The sequence below is a fragment of the Ictidomys tridecemlineatus genome, chromosome 13 (genome assembly GCF_052094955.1).
Source record: "Ictidomys tridecemlineatus isolate mIctTri1 chromosome 13, mIctTri1.hap1, whole genome shotgun sequence".
Lineage (NCBI taxonomy): Eukaryota > Metazoa > Chordata > Mammalia > Rodentia > Sciuridae > Ictidomys > Ictidomys tridecemlineatus.
Genome location: NC_135489.1, coordinates 60,795,278 through 60,815,977, shown reverse-complemented (window position 1 = coordinate 60,815,977; position 20,700 = coordinate 60,795,278). Strand labels below are relative to the sequence as shown.

The 20,700-nt window shown below is 36.1% G+C and overlaps 2 pseudogenes; one reads left to right on the top strand and one right to left on the bottom strand.

Moving 5' to 3' along the window:
• Window positions 1-721: 721 nt before the first annotated feature.
• LOC144370135 (actin, cytoplasmic 3-like) lies at window positions 722-1,541 on the bottom strand (annotated as a pseudogene).
• The window catches only part of LOC101976876 (uncharacterized), a 32,931-nt pseudogene continuing 13,772 nt past the window's right edge, over window positions 1,542-20,700 (top strand).

The following is a 20,700-nucleotide window of genomic DNA, read 5'->3' as shown; positions in this document are numbered from 1 at the left end:
AATTAATTATAAAACTTGAAGAATTCCAGACATAACCAGTTTATAAATAACACTTCTTCAGACTAGCTTCTTACAACACTGACCTTTATGAGGTATTTACTGTGCAATAACTGATTCATTTTATGAGAGCTTGAAGCAACCAATGATTTTTCCTTCACTGATGTTAATTAGTGTCACTTCCAAGAAAACAAACTGTTCTGTTGTAAAAATTGCTCTTAATTCTTGAAGAGGCTACTGATAGCAGTAGGTTAGAATTACCTACAACTGCTCAATGTTCTTACACTGTAAACCTCATTGCTTTACCCCAAACAAATGTAATTTTATTACAGCTTACATATCATTTTTCTTTTGGAAATGTGCCTTATGTTAAATGCTATGTACTTTTGCATTGTCCAGATTTCTTATAAGGAGATGTTTCTTCTTCTGTATTTTAAACTACATAATATTGTCAAAATAATGGGGCCTCTGACTTGAATAGATAGAAATGAATACGCTGGTTTTTTGTTTTTTTCCAAATGGAAGTAATTTAGATTTGTTCTCCTCATATATAAATTATTTGAATTCGGTATTAGCCAGTCAAAACTCTTTGTTTTTAATGAAAGAAAAAGGAAAATGGTTTCCTATTTGGCTTTACATGTGTTAAATAAATGTGAAAAGTAACAACAACAACAGTAACCAAGAATCCTTTATGCAGTAGGTGCCCAGAACCTGCTCAGTCCATCTAGAAGCATTTGCGGTGGAAAATGGGAGGGCCTAACTCAGTGTACTCCTGCTTATTCATCCACATCTGCTGGAAAGTAGAATGTGAGGGCAGGATGGAGCTGCCAATCCACACAGAGTACTTGTGCTCAGGGGGAGCAATAACCTTGATCTTCATGGTGCTGGGTGCCAGGCTGTGATCTTCTGCATCCTGTCAGTGATGCCTGGATAAATGGTGGAGCCACCAGACAGCACAGTGTTGGCATAGAGGTCATTGAAGATGTTGATATCACACTTCATGATGGAGTTGAATGCCAGAGGATTCCATACCCAGGAAAGAGGGCTGGAAGACTGCCTCTGGACACCAGGACCACTCATTACCAATGGTGATCACCTTCCTGTGGGGCAGCTCATAGCTCTTCTCAGGGAGGAAGAGGATGAAGCAGTAGCCAACTCCTTGAAGTCCAGGACAACATAGCACAGCTTTTCCTTGATGTAACACATGATCTCCTGCTCTGCTGTGGTGGTGAAGCTATAGCTATGTTCTGTCAGAATCTTCATGAGGTAGCCTGTCAGGTCCTGGCCAGCCAGGTCCAGACGCAGGATGGTATGGGGAAGGGCATAGCCCTCACAGATGAGCATTATGGGGGCGACCCAGTTACCAGAGTTCATAACAATGTCAGTGGTGCACCCAGAGGCATACAGGGACAGCACGAACTGGATGGCCACATATATGCCAGTGTGTTGAAGGTCTCTAACATGATCTGAGTCATCTTCTCTCTGTTGGCCTTGAGGTTCAGGGGGGCCTCAGTCAACAGCACCCCGTGCTCCTCATGGGCCATATGCAGCTCATAGTAGAAGGTGTGGTGCCAGATCTTTTCCATGTCATTCCAGTTGGTGACAATGCTGTGCTCCATGGAGTACTTCAGGGTCAGGATGCTGAGCTTGCTCTGGGCCTGTCCACCATCATACCCTAGTGGTGGAGACGCCCGATAATAGAGGGGAACACAGCCCTGGGGGCATCATTGCCAGCAAAACCAGCATTGTACATGCCGGAGCCATTGTCAGTGATGAGCTTAGTGATTTCTTCTTCCCTTGTGATTGCAGAGCTGCAGGAGGACATGGAGCTTGGGCCAGTGCATGATCAAGATAATGCATTCTCACTGTTTCTGCTATTGTATATATGTTACACATATATGTAACATACATACATAGCATTGCTATCGACTTTTGTATGTTAATAACATACTGCCGTATTAATAATCTGTTTTTTGAATCTTAGCATTTTTAACTATAAAAACAAATTTTACTTGTTTTGTTATGAAGTAAAAGTGAAGGAAACCACATAAAGTACCCACTTTACAAGTATCCTTTATTTCATCTCCTTTGGCATTAGCTTTTCTTTGCCCCAAAATACTCTCCATGTTCAGTGCAAGAGTGAACATGGAAGACCCCGGAAGAACTCTCAGTTAACCATAGCCACAGGTCTTGTGTTCTGTATTCTACCTATAGTAAATAAAAAAATATATTTTATTTTATTTTTTTAATTTTTCTATGAAATCTTTATACTGAAAATATAAATGCACCTCCCAGGAAGGAAACACCCATCCAGTGGCAAAAAACATTAACATGAACCAATAACAAATGTATTCCTTAAGTACATCTTATATTCATTTTTCTTAGAAAACCTATATTTGACCATTTGAGTTAATAGTCAATGGAAATTAAAGTTGATCATTCCCTTCCATCTTTTTTTTATTGGTTGTTCACAACATTACAAAGCTCTTGACATATCATATTTCATACATTAGATTGAAGTGGGTTATGAACTCCCAATTTTTACCCCAAATGCAGATTGCAGAATCACATTAGTTACACATCCACATTTTTACATAATGCCCTATTAGTAACTGTTGTATTCTGCTACCTTTCCTATCCTCTACTATCCCCCCTCCCCTCCCCTCCCATCTTCTCTCTCTACCCCATCCACTGTAATTGATTACTCTCCTTGTTTATTTTCCCATTCCCCTCACAACCTCTTATATGTAATTTTGTATAGCAATGAGGGTCTCCCTTCATTTCCATGCAATTTCCCTTTTCTCTCCCTTTCTCTCCTATCTCATGTCTCTGTTTAAAGTTAATCTCTTTTTTTCCTGCTCTTCCTCCCTACTCTGTTCATAGTTGCTCTCATTATATCAAAGAAGACATTTGGTATTTGTTTTTTAGGGATTGGCTAGCTTCACTAAGCATAATCTGCTCTAGTGCCATCCATTTCCCTGCAAATTCCATGATTTTGTCATTTTTTAGTGCTGCGTAATATTCCATAGTGTATAAATGTCACATTTTTTTTTTATCCATTCATCTATTGAAGGGCATAGGGGTTGGTTCCACAGTCTAGCTATTGTGAATTGTGCTGCTATGAACATCGATGTGGCAGTATCCCTGTAGTATGCTCTTTTAAGGTCTTCAGGGAATAGTCCAAGAAGGGCAATAGCAGGGTCAAATGGTGGTTCCATTCCCAGCTTTTCCAGGAATCTCCAAACTGTTTTCCAAATTGGCTGCACCAATTTGCAGTCCCACCAGCAATGCACAAGTGTACCCTTTTCTCCACATCCTCGCCAGCACTTGTTGTTGTTTGACTTCATAGTGGCTGCCAATCTTACTGGAGTGAGTGGTATCTTAGGGTGGTTTTGGAAAAAAAATATATTTTAAAATTGCATCTATACTGAACATATACAGATTTATTTTGTCTTTATTCTCCAAATAATACAACAACCATTCACATAATATTTACAATGTCTTAAGTATTTTATGCAATCTAGAGATGATAAATTAAAATATTCTGGAGGATGTATAGGTTATATGCACATTCTACAGTACTTAAATAGAGTTTAAGCTTGTATGCATTCTGGTGTTTTCAAAGGTGGGGGTTCTGGAACCAAACCCCTGAGGATATATACGTATGACTACATTTTAACAGGGCAGGGAAAAAATAGCAAAAGATGTGCGCCCTTTTACCTAAGGACCTCATATGCCGTAAGTTTAGTTGAAATGCAGAAGTGTTTGTATTTTCCTGGAAAAATCAGATGAAACTGTCAGATAACATGCACACAAATGCTTTGCTGCTTTCAATGCAACACCTAAGAGACAACACAGCATGACTCTGGCTCAGTACATCCTCCCAACACAGTTGCAGGGTGTGAATATAAGAGTCACTGTTTTAAAAGCTTACAGCTTTTTTTTTCATTGTTTTTCCCTCATAAGAATTTAAGTGAACCAAAAATTACAAGATTATATAAATGAAAAGACTGTGACTTTGGTCATAGTAGACTTTTCAGAACGAAAAGATAGCAATAATAACATGACAATAGTTTTAATTCAATGTCAGGAATCTAGCACAGATATCCCACAAAACTGAATGTGAGAGTATATTCCAGGTAAGTGAAGTGTGTGTCAGAGTAACAGGTAATTTTTGGAAGATTCACCCCCACCCCAAATGGTCAAAATTTTAATACATTAATTGAATCTGGAATAAAGATTTTTGTTATTTTTGAATTATTTTCACTCAGACACTTAACATATAATCCAACAATCATAGTTTTTCATCTTATCCAAATATGTTCACAACTTATTTCTACAGAAAATCCGGCACGTGCATGTTTATAGCAAATTTCTTCATAATTACTAAGAATTGGGAGAAACCAAAATGTCATTCAGTTGATTTATGTATAAACAAACCATAGTGCATCCATATAGCAGAACATCATCCAATATTAAATATTAAAAAGAAATAAACAATTAATGAAAAGACATGGAGGAGCCTTAAATGCAAATTGTAAACTAAATTAAAGCAATCTTAAAAACCATATATACTGTATAATTCTAATTGTCCTTCATTCAGGAAAAGATAAAATTGTGGATACAATAAAAACAGCCCTGAGCAGAAAGGTCTCAGGGGCAGTAGTAGTGATGAATAGCTGGGGCACAGGATTTTAAGGTGATGAAACCATACCATATGATACTGTAATGGTATGATGAAACCATCCCATATATACTATATGATAGCATATGATAATGTATTCCATGTAATGACATGGAATACATATCATTATCCTTTTGTCAAACTCATAGGACAAAACAGTGAACTCTATGCAAGCTTGATTTATTAGGAATGTATTAACACTGAATAATCAATTATAACAAATGCCCCACACTAATGTAAGTAGGGGAACCTGGAGGTTTTGAAAGAGGCATAAGGGAATTCTATTCTTTCCATTCAATATTTCCGTAAACCTACAATTGTTCAAATGTAATCTTTTACTTGAAAAGTATTAGCCAAGGGAGTTGTAGATTTATATCAAAGTATTCATGCAAGATTCAGAAATTTAAGAATATTAGTGATAACTTAGGGTAGGGGGCTTAGGAAACAGGGTATGAGCTTGTGAGCTAAAGGGCATGAGGTTTCAAGTTCTAAATGTGACTTTGGTATTGGTGGTGTATTAAAAACTATTGCATTGTAGTCTCTAAATGGATGAATTTTGTGGTATGTGAATCATATCTCAATCTGATAAAAAAATCAAATGGCCTAGTTCTGTGCTGTTAACTTGAATGAATAGCATTTAATAGTTTTTATTTTGCTGAAATGCATGATGTATATTCTGAGATCCTCACATATGATTTTTTGCCAGAAAGACAATGATGATTAAAAATATAAAATCTGAAATAAACATCAGTCTTTAACAGAGTTTAGTGAAGGTTCAGGAGAATTACAGAAGCTAAGACCAGGAGGCATAAAAATGTTTTCCTTCTAGATGACTGTTAGAATGTCAGAGCAATATTATTTAATATCAGCAGTGGTGACATGGAAAGAGTATAAAATGTGGATTTGGAATAAAGTTTTAAGTATTTGTTATTTAGTACAAGCAGTTCCAAGGACTGGGGGCACAACTCAGTGGCATAGCATTTTCCTAGCATATTTGAGGTTCTGGTTAGATCCCTAGCATAACACATAAACACACAAAAAGTTATAAGAACCCCTTTTCCCCAAATCACATGCACAGAAAGGCTAAAGTGTACAGCATCCTTCATCAAGCTGCCAACTCACCTGTCTTCACTGAAGGCAATAAAAAAGATGAATTTCCCCAACTCTGTAATTAGTACGAAACCTAAGATCCTAGGATATTTGACCTAAACTTGAAGCATCTCATGTGGATGGTTTTAGACTCTGAGTTTTGAGCACCAACCAATCATTTGGACTTTGAAAGAAATAGCCTTTGGCAGTAATGTCACCAGGAGGAGATACTCTTCGTTATCTCAAAGGGCACTTTATATATCTAAGCTTTTAGTGTAATTTATACCAAAGGTATTTAACCACCTAAAAATATAGAATTTTTATATTTGTGTTATTTTCCCATCAGATTAACAAAATACTTGAGATAATTGTATTGTGAAGAAAACCAGTTTGTTTTAGCCCACAATTTCATTCTGCTGATCAAGTGTATACACTGTCTTCGTGGTGTGGGTGCCCAATGGCAATAATGGGACCTCATTCTGGAGTAAAGTTGCTCACATCTTGGTCAAGAAACAAAAGAAAAAGAGGAAGATGAAAAGGTTAGAGTCCCACTATTCCCTGGAATAGCATGCTCCAGAGACCTAAGGACTTCTCACAAAGCCCCTCCCCATAAGGGTCCATCTTGCTTCCTGAAAGTACTGCCTGCGGAATGAGCCGTTAACATACAGACCTTTTGGGAACATTTATCTAAACCACTTAGTATTCTAAATTCTGGTCATATTCTTAAAACTTATTGTCTTCAAAATATCTGTATACAGAATTGAATTTCAAAGGCCCACGTTAAGAGATATTACTGCACACAGACCAATTCTGTACGTTTTATAGGGAATGGATGGATTTCCTTAATATAGTGCATACATATTGTGCTTTCCTTGTATGTTTGAATGATCTCTACAGGCTAACATTCATTGTATTCGTGCACAGAAAGTCCATATAAGGCAAGATATAAAATTTCATGTACTTTTTTCTCATCATTCATAAATATTAACATGAGGTGACTAAAAATAAACAACAAAAAATTAACTAAATTATTTTCCTAACACATTGAATCTAAATTCTAAAAAGTAATGCCTGTAGGAATTATTTCCAGGACAAAAACACATACATAATGTTTGAAAAAACAGAAGAAATTATTTTCAAAATGTGTACATGTATAATTATGTGTTAGTCAATGTCTATTTCTAAACCTTTATCCTCATTAGGCTCAATGCTCACCTTTCCAAAAAATATGATCATGTAAAGTCAATAACGCACAACTCTTTTTAAAAATGTGTGCACACTATATTTAAAAAGATGAATTGAAACCCATGTTCAATTATTTAAATCCATGCTTCATCCTACAAACTGGAATATATTAAGTCATGTAGTGTCCCTAATAAATAACTAATATATATCAGAAATAATATACGTTTAGAAGATAATGTTGATCAGAAGAAATAATTTGAATTATTATAATTATTTGAAAAATAGGAAGATTTTGCATGAATCCTTTCAGGTCTATAGTCCACAGTTTGATGGTTTGGATGGAACTCTAGCCAAGAAAAAAAGTCCTATATATAATGTTTTCCCATGAAGATAAATCTCCTTGAAGTGTAAAAGAAAAAGAACAAGGGGGAATTAATCCAGTTTATGTTGATCCTTTATTTTATCAGATATTACTTAAAGTTAATTTTAAATCTGTTTAATAAAATTGAAGGAATTAAATAAATAGTTTTTTAAGTATAGGCATGCCCATCCACCATGGTGATTCCACTTAAATATGCATTAAAATGATAGGCTAAGATTTCAGAGCAGAATTTAGTTAGTTAAAGCTCCTAAAATCTTTTGCCAAATACCACAATCACTAATTTAAAATATCGTATTATTTTTCTGGAGTCAAACTTTGCATTAAGCTTTGGAAGCAAAGCTTTGCAACTTTGTTTTATTGATATTTGGGGACAGAGTTAAAGATACTTTTTACTGAATAAAATGTGTCTCTATTAAATTGAAATATTTAAAGTCTGATCATGAAAATAACACAGATAAACAATGTCAAAAGTCAAAAAGCACCAAAACATTTTCCTTTAAAATTAACTTTCCAGCAGCTTTTACTTTGTCAAGTCTTATAATCTCAATGTGCTTGAGTTTCCTCAGTTATAAAATGGGAACAATAGGTTATTTGTTTTGGGAGGTTCTGACATTAACCTTCCAAAACAGCCACAATTTATAAACATAATGTTAGAACTAAGGTGATTTTTTTTTAATTTAGAAAGACCCAACTACAATAAAGTGTGAATTTGTCATACTGTTTAAATTGGTAACAATGTGTATTCACTCCCAGTTTATAGTATTTTTTGACTTTTAGAGTAAATGAAAATTTTATTTTAATATATTTTAAAATAATTTCTAAGTGTTAAAAGCAAGACTGAGTATAATTCAGTTTTTATTTTCTATGAAACAGACTTGATAAACTGGAGACCCTGAAGTAGGTATACCCAAATGGTAGTGTCAGGATTTTAGCTGTACCAGAGGCCTTTATGTGCTACACATAATTTGTATAAATTTTTATATGTGCAAATTGGGTACATAAACAGCTCTCCATTTTTCTAAGGGAATGCAATAAATATAGCATAGTGAATAAGCATAACTTTTATACTCCTCAAAAAATGGGAATGATAATGTTTGTAACTTCCACAACATTAATGTAGATTAATTGAGAGTCCTGACACCATGCTTATCAATAGGCTCTATGTACATTTAACTTACTATTAATACTACGACCTCAGGAAGTCCTTTAAATATCCTTGCCCACTTCTTGTTTCTACTCTTAAATATGATGTCTTCTTTTAAGAGGGCAAGTATATGAAACACACTCATGTTTAGTAAATTTAAGATTTCAGGTGTCAGACACAGTGGTGCACACCTATAATCCCAGCAATTTTGAAAGCTGAAGGATGAGGATTGTGAATTCAAAACCAGCCTCAGCAACTGAGAGAGGTCCTAAGCAACTTAGTGAGACCCTGTCTCAAAATAAAAAATAAAAAGGGCTGGGGATGCAGTTCAATGGTTCATCCCTGGGGTGGGGGGAAGATTTCAAGATTTAGAAAATGTTTACAAGATTTTTTATCCTTCTGAAGAGAATTTGGGATTATTTTCTTAGGAATTGATAGAAAATACAAATTTTCGAAGACAAAAATAATAATTATCTATAAGAAGTATGCTTGGATTGACAATGGATTCACATATGTGTGTTTCTTTCAAAATCAAGTCTAAAAAGGCAAGACATTATTTCATTTTTGTCATTCTTAAGCTTATGTTTTTCTAGAGTTTATAAAATATGGGGCTGAAGATATAGCATAGTGGTGGAGCAGGTGTTTATTATGCATGAGACCCTGAGATCAATCTCAGTACTGCCCCCCAAATTGATTAAATTAAATTTAAAAAATGAATAAATAAAACCAAGCCAAACAAAAAACCACACCCTACAAAAACAAAAACAAAAAAACAAGAAACAATAACAAAAGTGAAGGAAAAAATGGGGTGGGGGAGATCATACCCCACATAGTCATCTGACTGAATGAACTGGAATTCCAGTATCATAAGCAACATCTGAAGGTTTGTATTGTAGGCAGCTAAGGTGATGAACAGATAAGACATAAAATCAATGAAGATACCTTCTGGGTCCTGGAAACCCTAGTCTCTCCCACAAAGCTTCCATGGAAAGTACTTTGGGTTCATGGAAAAGCCAAATGTCCCTGAAGATGGAATTTTTCAAGTTCAGGAAAACTTTTATGTATTATTAATACAGACAAAAATTAATGCAACTGCTTTGCCAATTTCTTACTTTAGAATGTATGAAAAATTTGTTGGAACAGTATTTAAATTTCCGGATCTGTCTGATGTTTGTAAGGTTTTGTCCAGATGTTTATTAAACTCTACAAGAACAATCTTTTCCTATTGACTGTCATTGTCTTACTTGACTCCTATTTGGTTTCAAAATTTTAAGGGCACACAATATGATTTCCTAAGTAGTGGAACTACTTATGAGTCCTGAACACCCAGAATTCACATACATTCTTGCACACACTTAAAGATCCATAAATATAGGTATGTTTGATTAACCCAATGCAATTATTTTTCAACATTAAAATATATATACTTGGGCTGGGGATGTGGCTCAAGTGGTAGCGCAGGGCGCTGCGTTCAACCCTCAGCACCATATAAAAAAATGAAATAAAGATGTTGTGTCCACCGAAAACTAAATAAATAAATAAATATTAAAAATTTTTCTCTCTCTTTAATACATAAATAAATAAATAAATAAATAAATAAATAAATAAATTCTATACACCAAGCCAGAAACAACTTTCTACCATTGGTCCCAATCCCAGCATCACTGGACTTTGTCCAATTCTTTTCTAAGATTAACAGGGTACACCTCCGTTGTCTGAAATCCACAGTCAATGGCAGAGCTGGAATTAAACATTAATTGAAGAGTTTTTTTTTTTTTTTGCAACTATGCCACTTAAATCACACAGTGCCAGGCATATAGGAAATCTACAAATACTTTTTTATGTAATGCAGAATCTATGCACTTCTCAATATATGAAACTTGATTGACTTTAAACAATAAATATATCATGGGCAGTGAGTGAAACTGAAACTTCCACTCCCCTCACCTTCTTCACTACACGCAAGCTCAAAGATCAGAATTTAAGAACACTTTAATAACTGACTGGACCCAGGTGGTGGCGCTAGCCGCCACAGAGTTTTGTTTCCAAGCCCTCGTGTTTTTATTTTTATTTTTTGAGAATTTTAATATTTATTATTTTTTTAGTTTTCGGCGGACACAACATCTTTGTTTGTATGTGGTGCTGAGGATCGAACCCGGGCCGCAGGCATGCCAGGCAAGCACGCTACCGCTTGAGCCACATCCCCAGCCCCAAGCCCTCCGTTTTTGTCTCTGGTTTTGTCACCTGGAGAAAAGAAGCCAAAGCGCCATCAGGGTGGAGGTGCCTATAGGGCAAAAGAATGAGGCCCTCTTCGCCTCTGGCCATGTCTGTGGGATGATCTATCAAGACCCTGTTGCTTTGGTCCCAACTTCCCCAAGCAATGAGGCTCTGTTTGGGGCAGAGCAGCCCAGCAGGTTCTGCTACCTTTGCTTTCCTTTCCATTGCGTGTGAAGATCCTGGACAGTGTGCCAGCAAAGCTGGTCGACCACCAGCGCAGCCTTAGACGTGAAGAACCCAAGACCAGCGTCCAGGAGCAACCTCAGGCCCAGACCAAGACCCTGGACAACAACCATTGTAGGAAGCTGCCTGGCCGTGACCAGGCTGCAAAGCCCACAGGGTGCTACCTGCGTCCTGGGGCTTCTACTGCGCGGTGGTAGATGCCTCTGCCGACATCTTCTCTGAGATCAGAACCAGCCCTGATCTCCGCAGCAGTGCCAACCCGTCAGGTCCTGTTCTTCAGAATCGTGCCTCTGAACTCGGCCCTCCGCAGCCTTGCCGCAGTCCAAGTCCTGTTCTCAGCAGTGCATCCCCTGCTCGTCAACGTCCAGTATCTGCACTAGGCACTAATCCTAGGAGCGGTGCCACCCGGCCAGGCCCTGATCTTCGCAGAGGTGGCGCTTCATCTGTTCCTGTTTGCACCAGTGCATCCCGGCCAACCCTGCCCTCAGAAGTCCTGCAACAAAGTCAGGTCCTACTCCTAGCAGCACGAACTCAACCACAGGCTTTGGTCCATGGAGTCACCCTACCCAGTGAAGTTCATCCGGAAAGTTGGCCATTCTCAACTGCCATTCTCTGCCTGAGCCAGCTGGCAGAGACTTCCTTCTTCCTCTAGGGCAGCCTTACAAGACCTTGTCTTTCAGAGTAGCTTAAGTTCTTCTGAACCTGTGGAAGCATGCCTTCCCAGTCTGTCGGGCATGCAGTCTGTTTGCCTTCTTCCTCATCCTCACCTCCTTGTAAGTTCTTTCCTTTAAGAAGGCAATGTGGTGAAGCCTTCTCTTCCTCCTCCTTCTTCTCTTTGTCCTTCTCCCTTCCCTCCTCTCACTAGATCTCCTGGCCTAAGCCCCTTCTACCACCCCCACCACCAAGTTTTCCTAAATACTAAAATTAACCTCCTATTTTTTCTGATTCTGTTATAAATGTCCTAGGGCTGAAAATCTAAGTAAAGAATCTCCAAATCAGTGAAAATTTGTAAGCAAAATTATAAAATTTATGAAGACATTTGACTTAAGCATGTCATTGCTCTTAACAAAATACCTTCTATCACTGTTATGCCTATTTACTTTTGACTGTTAGTGCAATAATATAAAGTAGAATTTTATCAACCTCTGAAAGTCATCTTGACTGTCAAATATGTATTATGTCTATGATTATAATTCAAGTGCAAATTAATTAGGATTCCATGGATTAAATTTACTTACAGCATAATATATTTAGCAGAAAAATGTTTGACAAATACTTAAACCAGCTGTATCCATTCTTCTGTAGTTCTTGGATTATTTTAAAAAAAAAAGAGGGAGATACTTAAGATGCTATTTTTAAAGATTTCACAGCCCTGAATTTCAAGTTTTGAGAACTGTTTTGACATTGAGGATTGTTTTCTTTTAAGCAAATTAAATATTTTCAGCTTGCGTCTTTTATTTTTTTTACCTCCATGTATGACTTAAGTATGAGTAAAAGAGAACAATTATACATTCCACTGTTTTTTTTCTCTGATGAAAGGATGATGTTTGAGTTACTTGTGAATGAATATGTATTGTGCTCAGCTTGCCGTCTGACTGCATCACGGATGTTCATGTGGCAATTACAGAGCCTGATGCACTGAGTGCTTTGTCCTTTGGTTTTGTCAAGACAAAAACCCAGTGTAATCTTGATTCTGAGAAAAAGTGAGATTACAGTGGAAACTGAAACGATCTTTCTTCCCTAAAGGGGTACAATGAATCTGTATTTGGGGTAAAAATGGCTTGATTCTAATGTATGAAACATGATATGTCAAAAGCTTTGTAATGTTTTGAACAACCAATAAAAAAATGAAAAAAAATGAATGAATATATATATAGATAGATAGATAGATAGATATAGTTAGTTAGTTAGTTGTCAATGGATCTTTATTTTATTTATTTATATTGCAATGCTGAGAATCATACCCAGTACCTTACACATGCTAGGCAAGAGCTCTACTACTGAGCCACAACTCCAGTCCCTTAAGTACATATTTAAATATAAACATATATTTAAATATATGTTTTAGTAAGCAAACACTTCTCATTTTATCAAGTGAAACCAGATGGGCTTCAAATGCTCCTATGCCAAAAAAAATTTAAAGGATATGGTTTCAAAATAATTCAAGATCTTTGATCCAAAACAAGAGCACTCTCTTTCAAAACAATTTCTTCCAGAGTCTATGTATGATGCCAAGTATTCTGCCTGGTCTCATAATTCATTTTCTATATACAAATAGCAATTATACTCTAAATACTTGCATTGGTAAACATAATTATGCAATATAATATGAACTTTTTCAAAGTTTGTTTCTGGTTTCAATAATCTGACATTGTCATTTTCAAGTCTGTAAGGGCTTTGAAGGGGACTGTATGATTCTTTTTCACCTTATTTTCTGAACACATTTTGATCAGGCTATGACCAGGTTGTCACAGATGCATGATTTCCTTCTTCTAACTCTGACTGGAGCATTTAGTTTATTCTACATGTATAACCACTGAAATAATCTAACTTTGTGAGTGATACCTGCATACTCAATCTCCTTGTTAGGCAGAGGAGGAAATACAAGTCAGGTTGTTTAAGGGATTTACCCAGGATGATGAGAGGACTGCTTTATAACTTCAGAGGTGTGTAAATTTCCTAAAGTGCTCCACCATATTGCCATGAACTTAGTGACTTAAAACAAATTTTTTATATTACAGTTTTAGTGTTCAGAATCCTGAAGCCAGTTTTCTGATGTTCAATCAAGATGTCCACAAGGCTGCCTTCCTTTTGGAGGCTCCAGGGAAGGACCTGTTTCTCACCTTTTTCAGAGTCCACCTGCTATCCTTGGCTTATGACCAGATCTTCCACCTTCAAAGCAAGTCACTACACTTCTCTTCTTTCTGACATGTTTCTGTCTTATAAGGACTCTTGCGATCACATTGAACCACCCTGGATAATTCACTATTTTTATCCTACCTTAAGATTCTTAACTTTCTGTGCAAAGTCCCTTTTACTAGAGTCACAGATTCCTGAACTAGCACACAAACAGCTTTGGGGAATACATTATTCTCTCTAACTTAATAGGTAATTTTGCCATGTGGACATTTTTTTCATTAAATAATATTACAGATTATACTTTATCACTGCATCAGCAAAAATACAAATATAACTCAGGCCTGATTATTTATTATTATTATTATTATTATTATATTCATTATTATGACAGTTGCATTTTTCTTCTGATTTAGAAAAAAATGAAAATTAAACCATTTCATTGACTATTGTACCTCACAAATAGGTAGGCCCTGGAGGACTAATATAAAGGGTTTCAGATGTTTGAATTTCCCCTGCTATCATTCACTTTCATCGGCCTATTTTAGAGTGTCAAAGCTAAATCGTACAGGCAATTACATGCTACTTTGGAATGGTCACCATATATGGCTCCTTGCAGTGTGATTAAGAGTCCACTCATCAATGCAGTTTTGTTGATCCTGTTGCTGGGGAGTTACACAGACAACAGCTTGCTGCCTAACATTTAGGAATGACACCATCATATCAACATAGTTCCATCCTCATGAGCAAGTACTTTTGCCTGAGAATTTTATAAATCATGCTTCTAACCTCTTGTGCTTCTTTTGAGTGTTCCAGCCATGTAATATCCAGAGAGAAATTCATATATCCTCTGAGGTAAAGATCTACCTGTATCCTTTCTTCACACTGCTGCTATTTTCTCTAGCCCATGAAATGAATGATATTACATGACTATGTGGCACATTGTAATAAGACTGTGGACCAATGTCCTCCCAAGTGAAGGGTCAGCCAGAGGACCCCAGGCTACAACTACACAAAATCCTCAGAGTTCCATGTCTCAGCAACCTACCTTCACACAAGGAGCTACCTGTATCATGTCATGAGACCCCTGTCTCTCTCATTGATACACATGATAGAGTTTCTAAAACATTGTCTTGACCCACTTTGAGGTCATGGCCAGAAGGTGTTCCATTCCTCTTCTTGAGGACACAATTTAGTCCGTAACCCACCTCCTCCGTTTCTGGGTTCTCACACTCTGGGCTACTATTTCCTTTTTCACCCCAGGGTCAAGTACCAGACTACTGGTGATAGCCCTTGTGCCCCAAAGCCCACTGGCATTATTAAAATTTTTCCTAAATCAGCTTATTCTGCTTCATCTATTCCTTCTCATACTTGGCCATAATTCCCCTCTCTTTCTTTGCATGGATACCTAATCCTAAGGGACTCTTTAGTGGCTCCTAGTGAGGCATGCCCTTTTGCTCATAAGCCTGTGAGTAAAATAAGTATCCTTGAATGGCAGTCCTGTTTTGAATCATTGACCTTCCCATAACTCAGAAGTCATTATAAAACAGACATGTCTTTACAAGACCCACTGAAACCTGGTACTGAATCAACTAAATAGTCCAAAGAGCTCATTGATTCCAGGGTAAGACATGAGAGCCCAGGAATGCAGCAATAGAATTGGTGAGCTAAAATTCAGAAACTGGCATATGAACAGTGAAGCGTTTAGAATGCAAACACAAAAGAAGATATATTTATATAAAAAGTTAATGAATGATGAAAACTTGTGCTCTATGTGTGTAATATGAATTGTAATGCATTCTGCTGTCATATATAACAAATCATAATTAAAAATCCATCTTGCAAGAATACAAATGTTTACTTATCCCATATAAATTACATATGAAAAGCTTTGTAAGTACTATCTTAATTAATCCCCACCATAAACACACAGGTTTAGAGGTCTTATACTTTTATTGCAGATTTAGAATATGAGGCTCAAGAAAATAAGTAATTGCCTAAAGTCATGTAAGTAGTAAGATACATAGGCAGATTTTCAATTGTATTCTGCCTGACTCTTGCCATTTCTATGATGGAAAATAATGCTTCTCACTTCCACAAACATTTTTTTAAGGGGATTCAAGAGTTTGAGGACATTTCCATGGACATGGAAAATATCTTAAAGGAGATCCAGAAATTGAAAAGTTTGCTAAAGAGAGAATAAATTGGAATTATTGTATAATGGTGTGTTAAGAAATATAATGCAAAATAAATAAATAAAATCATTTAAAAAAATTAAAAGCAAAAAAAGAAAATCAAATAGTAATTCCTTTAAAATAACATCTTAGCATTTTAAGTGTGTAATAGAGTAATATTAACAATTCATATTGTTGGAACAACTTAGGTGCCCTTCAACAGAAAGTATATATATATATACACACACACACACACACACACACACACAATGGAATATTACTCAGCCTCATGGAGAATGAACATTTGCTTGCTAATTGATGGAACTGAAGCTATCATGCTAAGTGATATAAACCAGTCTCAAAAAAACTAAAGGCCAAATGTTCTCTCTGAGATGTGGATGCTAACCCATAACAAGGGAGGGGAAGTATAGAAGTTCACTGAATTGGACAAAAGGGAATGAAAGGGAGGGGGGTGGGAATAGGAAAGACAGTAGAATGAAATGCACATGATTTTTCTATGATCATATGAACACATGACCACTGTATCCGCACAAAAATTGGATAAAAATTGGAATGGCTTGCAATTTTAACATAATATGTTAAAATACATCTTAGGGTTCTGTGTATGTAAAAAACAAATTTAAAAAAGGAGAAATAATTTTATATGGGTTTTGTATTGAAATTAGCATATTTCATGCTGTCAATGATGAGAAATAAAATAATGTTTTCTGATAAATAAAAAAAAGAATAAATTGGAAAATGGGTTTTGTGGTGAGGTAGGTGGGGGGAGAGAGCTCTCTGCATTTCAGAGTCATGTCAGGGGCTCTTAAGTTGGTATATTATGTCCAGTTACTTAGAATTCAGGGAAGGATGAAGCCTCTCAAGTTCAAGGGGGAGGTGGCACCTTATTTTGAGTTTTGTCACTGCTTCTGTCAACCAACTAATTTTGACCTTGCCAATTTGACTTTTAGGATGTCATGGTGAGGACATGTGTCTCATACAGTGATTGTAGTTTATTTACAGCAGACCCCTCATTTTTCTGAAAAAATGAATATAACTCAGGTTTATATCCACATTTTTAAATGTGGATGCCAAATTTTGAGGAAAGGAAAGGAGTGAGACATCTCTGCTACTGAGACTGGGTAATGTATAGAAGATTTAGTCAATGGCCTTTAGAGAGTTTATATTTTCATAATTCCAAATCTAAAATGAGCTACATGGAACTCTTTTCCTTGAAAGTACACATTTATCCATACATAATTTAAGGAGGTATTCTTCTGGGGTAAATTTAAAATGCATAAATTATAGTGGTGCATTGCAAAATAAATCAGAGATAAAATACTCTAAAGCTCTAACTCTCCAATCTCTCAGGAGATTCAGCCTCTGCCTCCACCTTAGGTTGTGCATAACATTTATTTTTTTTTTCATCTAACAACATCAACATCTTTGCTTTAAATTTTTACTTTCTCTTTCTAAAGAATCACTTTTGCATCTTAGATCCTGCTTTTAGGTCCATATCCATATGGGTGAAACAAACTCACAAATGTCTTACTCATTAGGAGAAATGTCTTTTGGAAGTCTGTATTTCTGACTTTCTAATAGGTTAATGAATGGCAGTTCTATTTGAAATTATATTTTAAATGATTTGATCAAGTGATCACAGAGATATATCAATGTATTGAATAATTATTTTCATTCTGCTTTTATGAATTTTGTCATTGATTTTTGACAAAATCTACTTCTAAGAATATTAATGCATTAAGTATTTTTTGACAAAAGAATTTCTAATAAGTATTAAGTTTTAAGGTATTAATAATTTTGAATCCCACTTAAGTCTTGCTAGAACTCTCTGCATGGAGCTGCTCATCTGTTCTTGAACTCTCTTGGCTAGTATTTCTTTAAATTTTTTAAGTATTGTTTCTGCCTTTATGTCTTTCTTCTTTCTTATTCTAAGTCCAGACACATATCTCTTAGAAATGTTGAGTATTTCCTGCATGTCTTTTATGATTTTGTTTTTTACCCCTCTCTCCTTATTTTCTCTATGTTCCATTTTAGATATTTTCCATAAATCTGCCTTCATTTTCAATAATTCAGTAGAATCTGTTATTAAAGTCATCTGTTATAATTTCAGATAATGGATTTTTTCATTTCTAGAGTATCTATTTGATTTGTGTAAATTCTAGTACTCATAAAAATCTTCTATTTCTTCTCTGATTCTTGAACCTATAGATCAGTTGTGTTAAAGTTCTCCTCTATCACAGTCCATAGCTGGTTCCTCTGTGACTGTTTCTAATGCTGCTTTTTCTCTTGGTTATCAGTTATGTTATCTCACCTCTTCACCACCTTGCATTTTGACAATGTGCCAGGTATTTTCTCAAAGAGTGTCAAAGATAAATTTTACTATTGAGGTTTTCTTTCCTTTATTGAGGCATAAATGGCAGGGGCTGATTTCCCTACATCCAGCATTAGGAAAATACTTAAAAATAAAATCGTCTGACAAGCCAGAAAACCTCTCCACAAAAGTTGAAGACTAATAAACCTAATTTATTATTGAATGAGCATTAAATTAGCCTGCAGTGCACATCATGGGAAATCCACCAAAGGTATTCCAAAGACAGGAAGAAATCTCACCTTTGATATAGAAGATGCAAATTGTTGCACATAGGTAAATGATCTTTATCAAAATGATGTTCTGTCCACCTCTGGTTTACCTGTGTTCCTGAGATTCACTAGCATTTGGAGGATGTCTCTAAATGATGACTGAAGATCCACATCTTTTTAAATTAAATCTTGAGACCACCATTCAACAGCTTCAAAAAATCTCATAATTGTCACCAGTGGAAGACCCGTTATGTGTCTGAAGCCCTTCAAGTTTCCACAATTGTCACTTTACTTCCAGACAGACATCCCTTCTGCCAACCCAGGGGCCTTCTGCCAAATGCAGCAGGTATCCTCAGGTCAAGCAAGGACAGATCCTTTGTGTCATATCACACCTCCCTTCAGGGCTCTCATCTCAGGCACCTGCAATAGCAGGTCATCACTGCCTAAAATCCTGAAGTCTTGCTCTGCCTTTGAGAAGGTTTTGCCTCAGATCTTTTTCCTTTTGTGCAGAATTTGCCAAATTCTTCTGAGGAAAACCCATATTAAAAAAATATATTCTTGACACCTGTCAAAATGGTAAGACAGTTGGGCATGGTAGCTCAGCATGTAATCCCAGCAGCTCAGGAGACTGAGGCATCAGGATGTCAAGTTCAAAGCCATTCTCAGCCAATTAACAAGGCCCTAAGCAACTTAGTAAGACTCTGTCTCAAAAACAAAAAAACAAACAAACAAACAAAAAGACTTTTAAAAGGCTGGGATGTAGTTCAGTGGTTAAGTGCTTAATCCCTAGTAGCAAAAAAAAAAAAAAAAAAAAAAAAAAAGAAGACTTTATTTGGGACCATCAGCTATGACTCTATTCCTGTGTTGAAAGTTTTGTCCACTTTCTCTTCCCTACCTTGGCTGGACCATGATCTGCTCCTCAGCCAGTGCCGAGAACTGGCAAAAACTCTGGGAAAGAACAGTTACTCTTAGCTTGCCCTGGGATGACCATACTAGTTGAAAATTGTGCTTTTCCTAGTCTGTCTGTTTTCTGTAGCTTTCTAACACCTTTAAAATTACATCTTTTGTGGTGTTGATCTGGAACACTTTTCCAGTTGTTGGCAGGGTGCCCCCATGCTGTGCTAGGATATGCTCAGGGGCAGAAGGGACCTCCCAGATTGTTTGGTAGGGCTTCAGCTTTAATTTCTAACACTGAACCTATCTTTTTGTCACAAAATGCAGCGATCCATATTTTTCTAGTGATCTGTAACTACTTGGTTTTTAAAAGCAAAAAAAAAAAAAAAGCCAAACAAAAACATACTTCTTTTTCCTCAAAAAGTGCCCTGTATTTTTAAAAGAGTTCTGGTAGTCTCTCTACTTCATTTCTTTCATGGACACAGGCTTCAATTCAAAAGTGTCTGTGACATTATACCCCTCACAGCTTTCCAGCCAGATATTTTTCTGTGTTTATAAATAAATTACTTACAGATCCCTCATGAGGTGTGGTTAAAAAAAAAAAACCAGAATTACTTTTCTTTGCCTAGCAAGCAAGAGGAATTCTATAATGTGAAATAATATCCTATTTTTTTGTTATGTTTGTAGTACTATTTTGCAATAAAGAGTTCACCGCATGGTTTAAAATGGCATAGAAAAATTTATATTTATTTAACAAGTTTTAATCACCTATACAGATTAAATGAAGAGTAGACTACAAGAAATACACACCCTGGAGTACAAAGAAATTGATTTAATACAACTTGATTATGTCAGAGCTCACTTTAGGGAAAAATAATTCTTCCATTATTAATTCATCCATTCACTCATACAAGAAATTGATCAAGTCTTTTATTAAACCTTAATGACCACTGATTGGTTTGGTTGGGATGGAGACAAATGATTACTAGACATTTGCATGTGACTTTGGAAGATAACAGACATTCTCTAAAGTAACTAAAAAATTAGAAATCAGCTCATCCAAATGGGAGAAAATAGGATGTTAAGAGGAAAATATGAGACTCACAACTCCAAGTATCTCTATTACAGTATGAGAAAAATGATGTGGGACCAAATAGAGTTAACCTGCTTTGTGTATCATAGCCTCTGATTATTAAACTACAGTTTAATTGAAAGCAAACAGCACAAATAACAG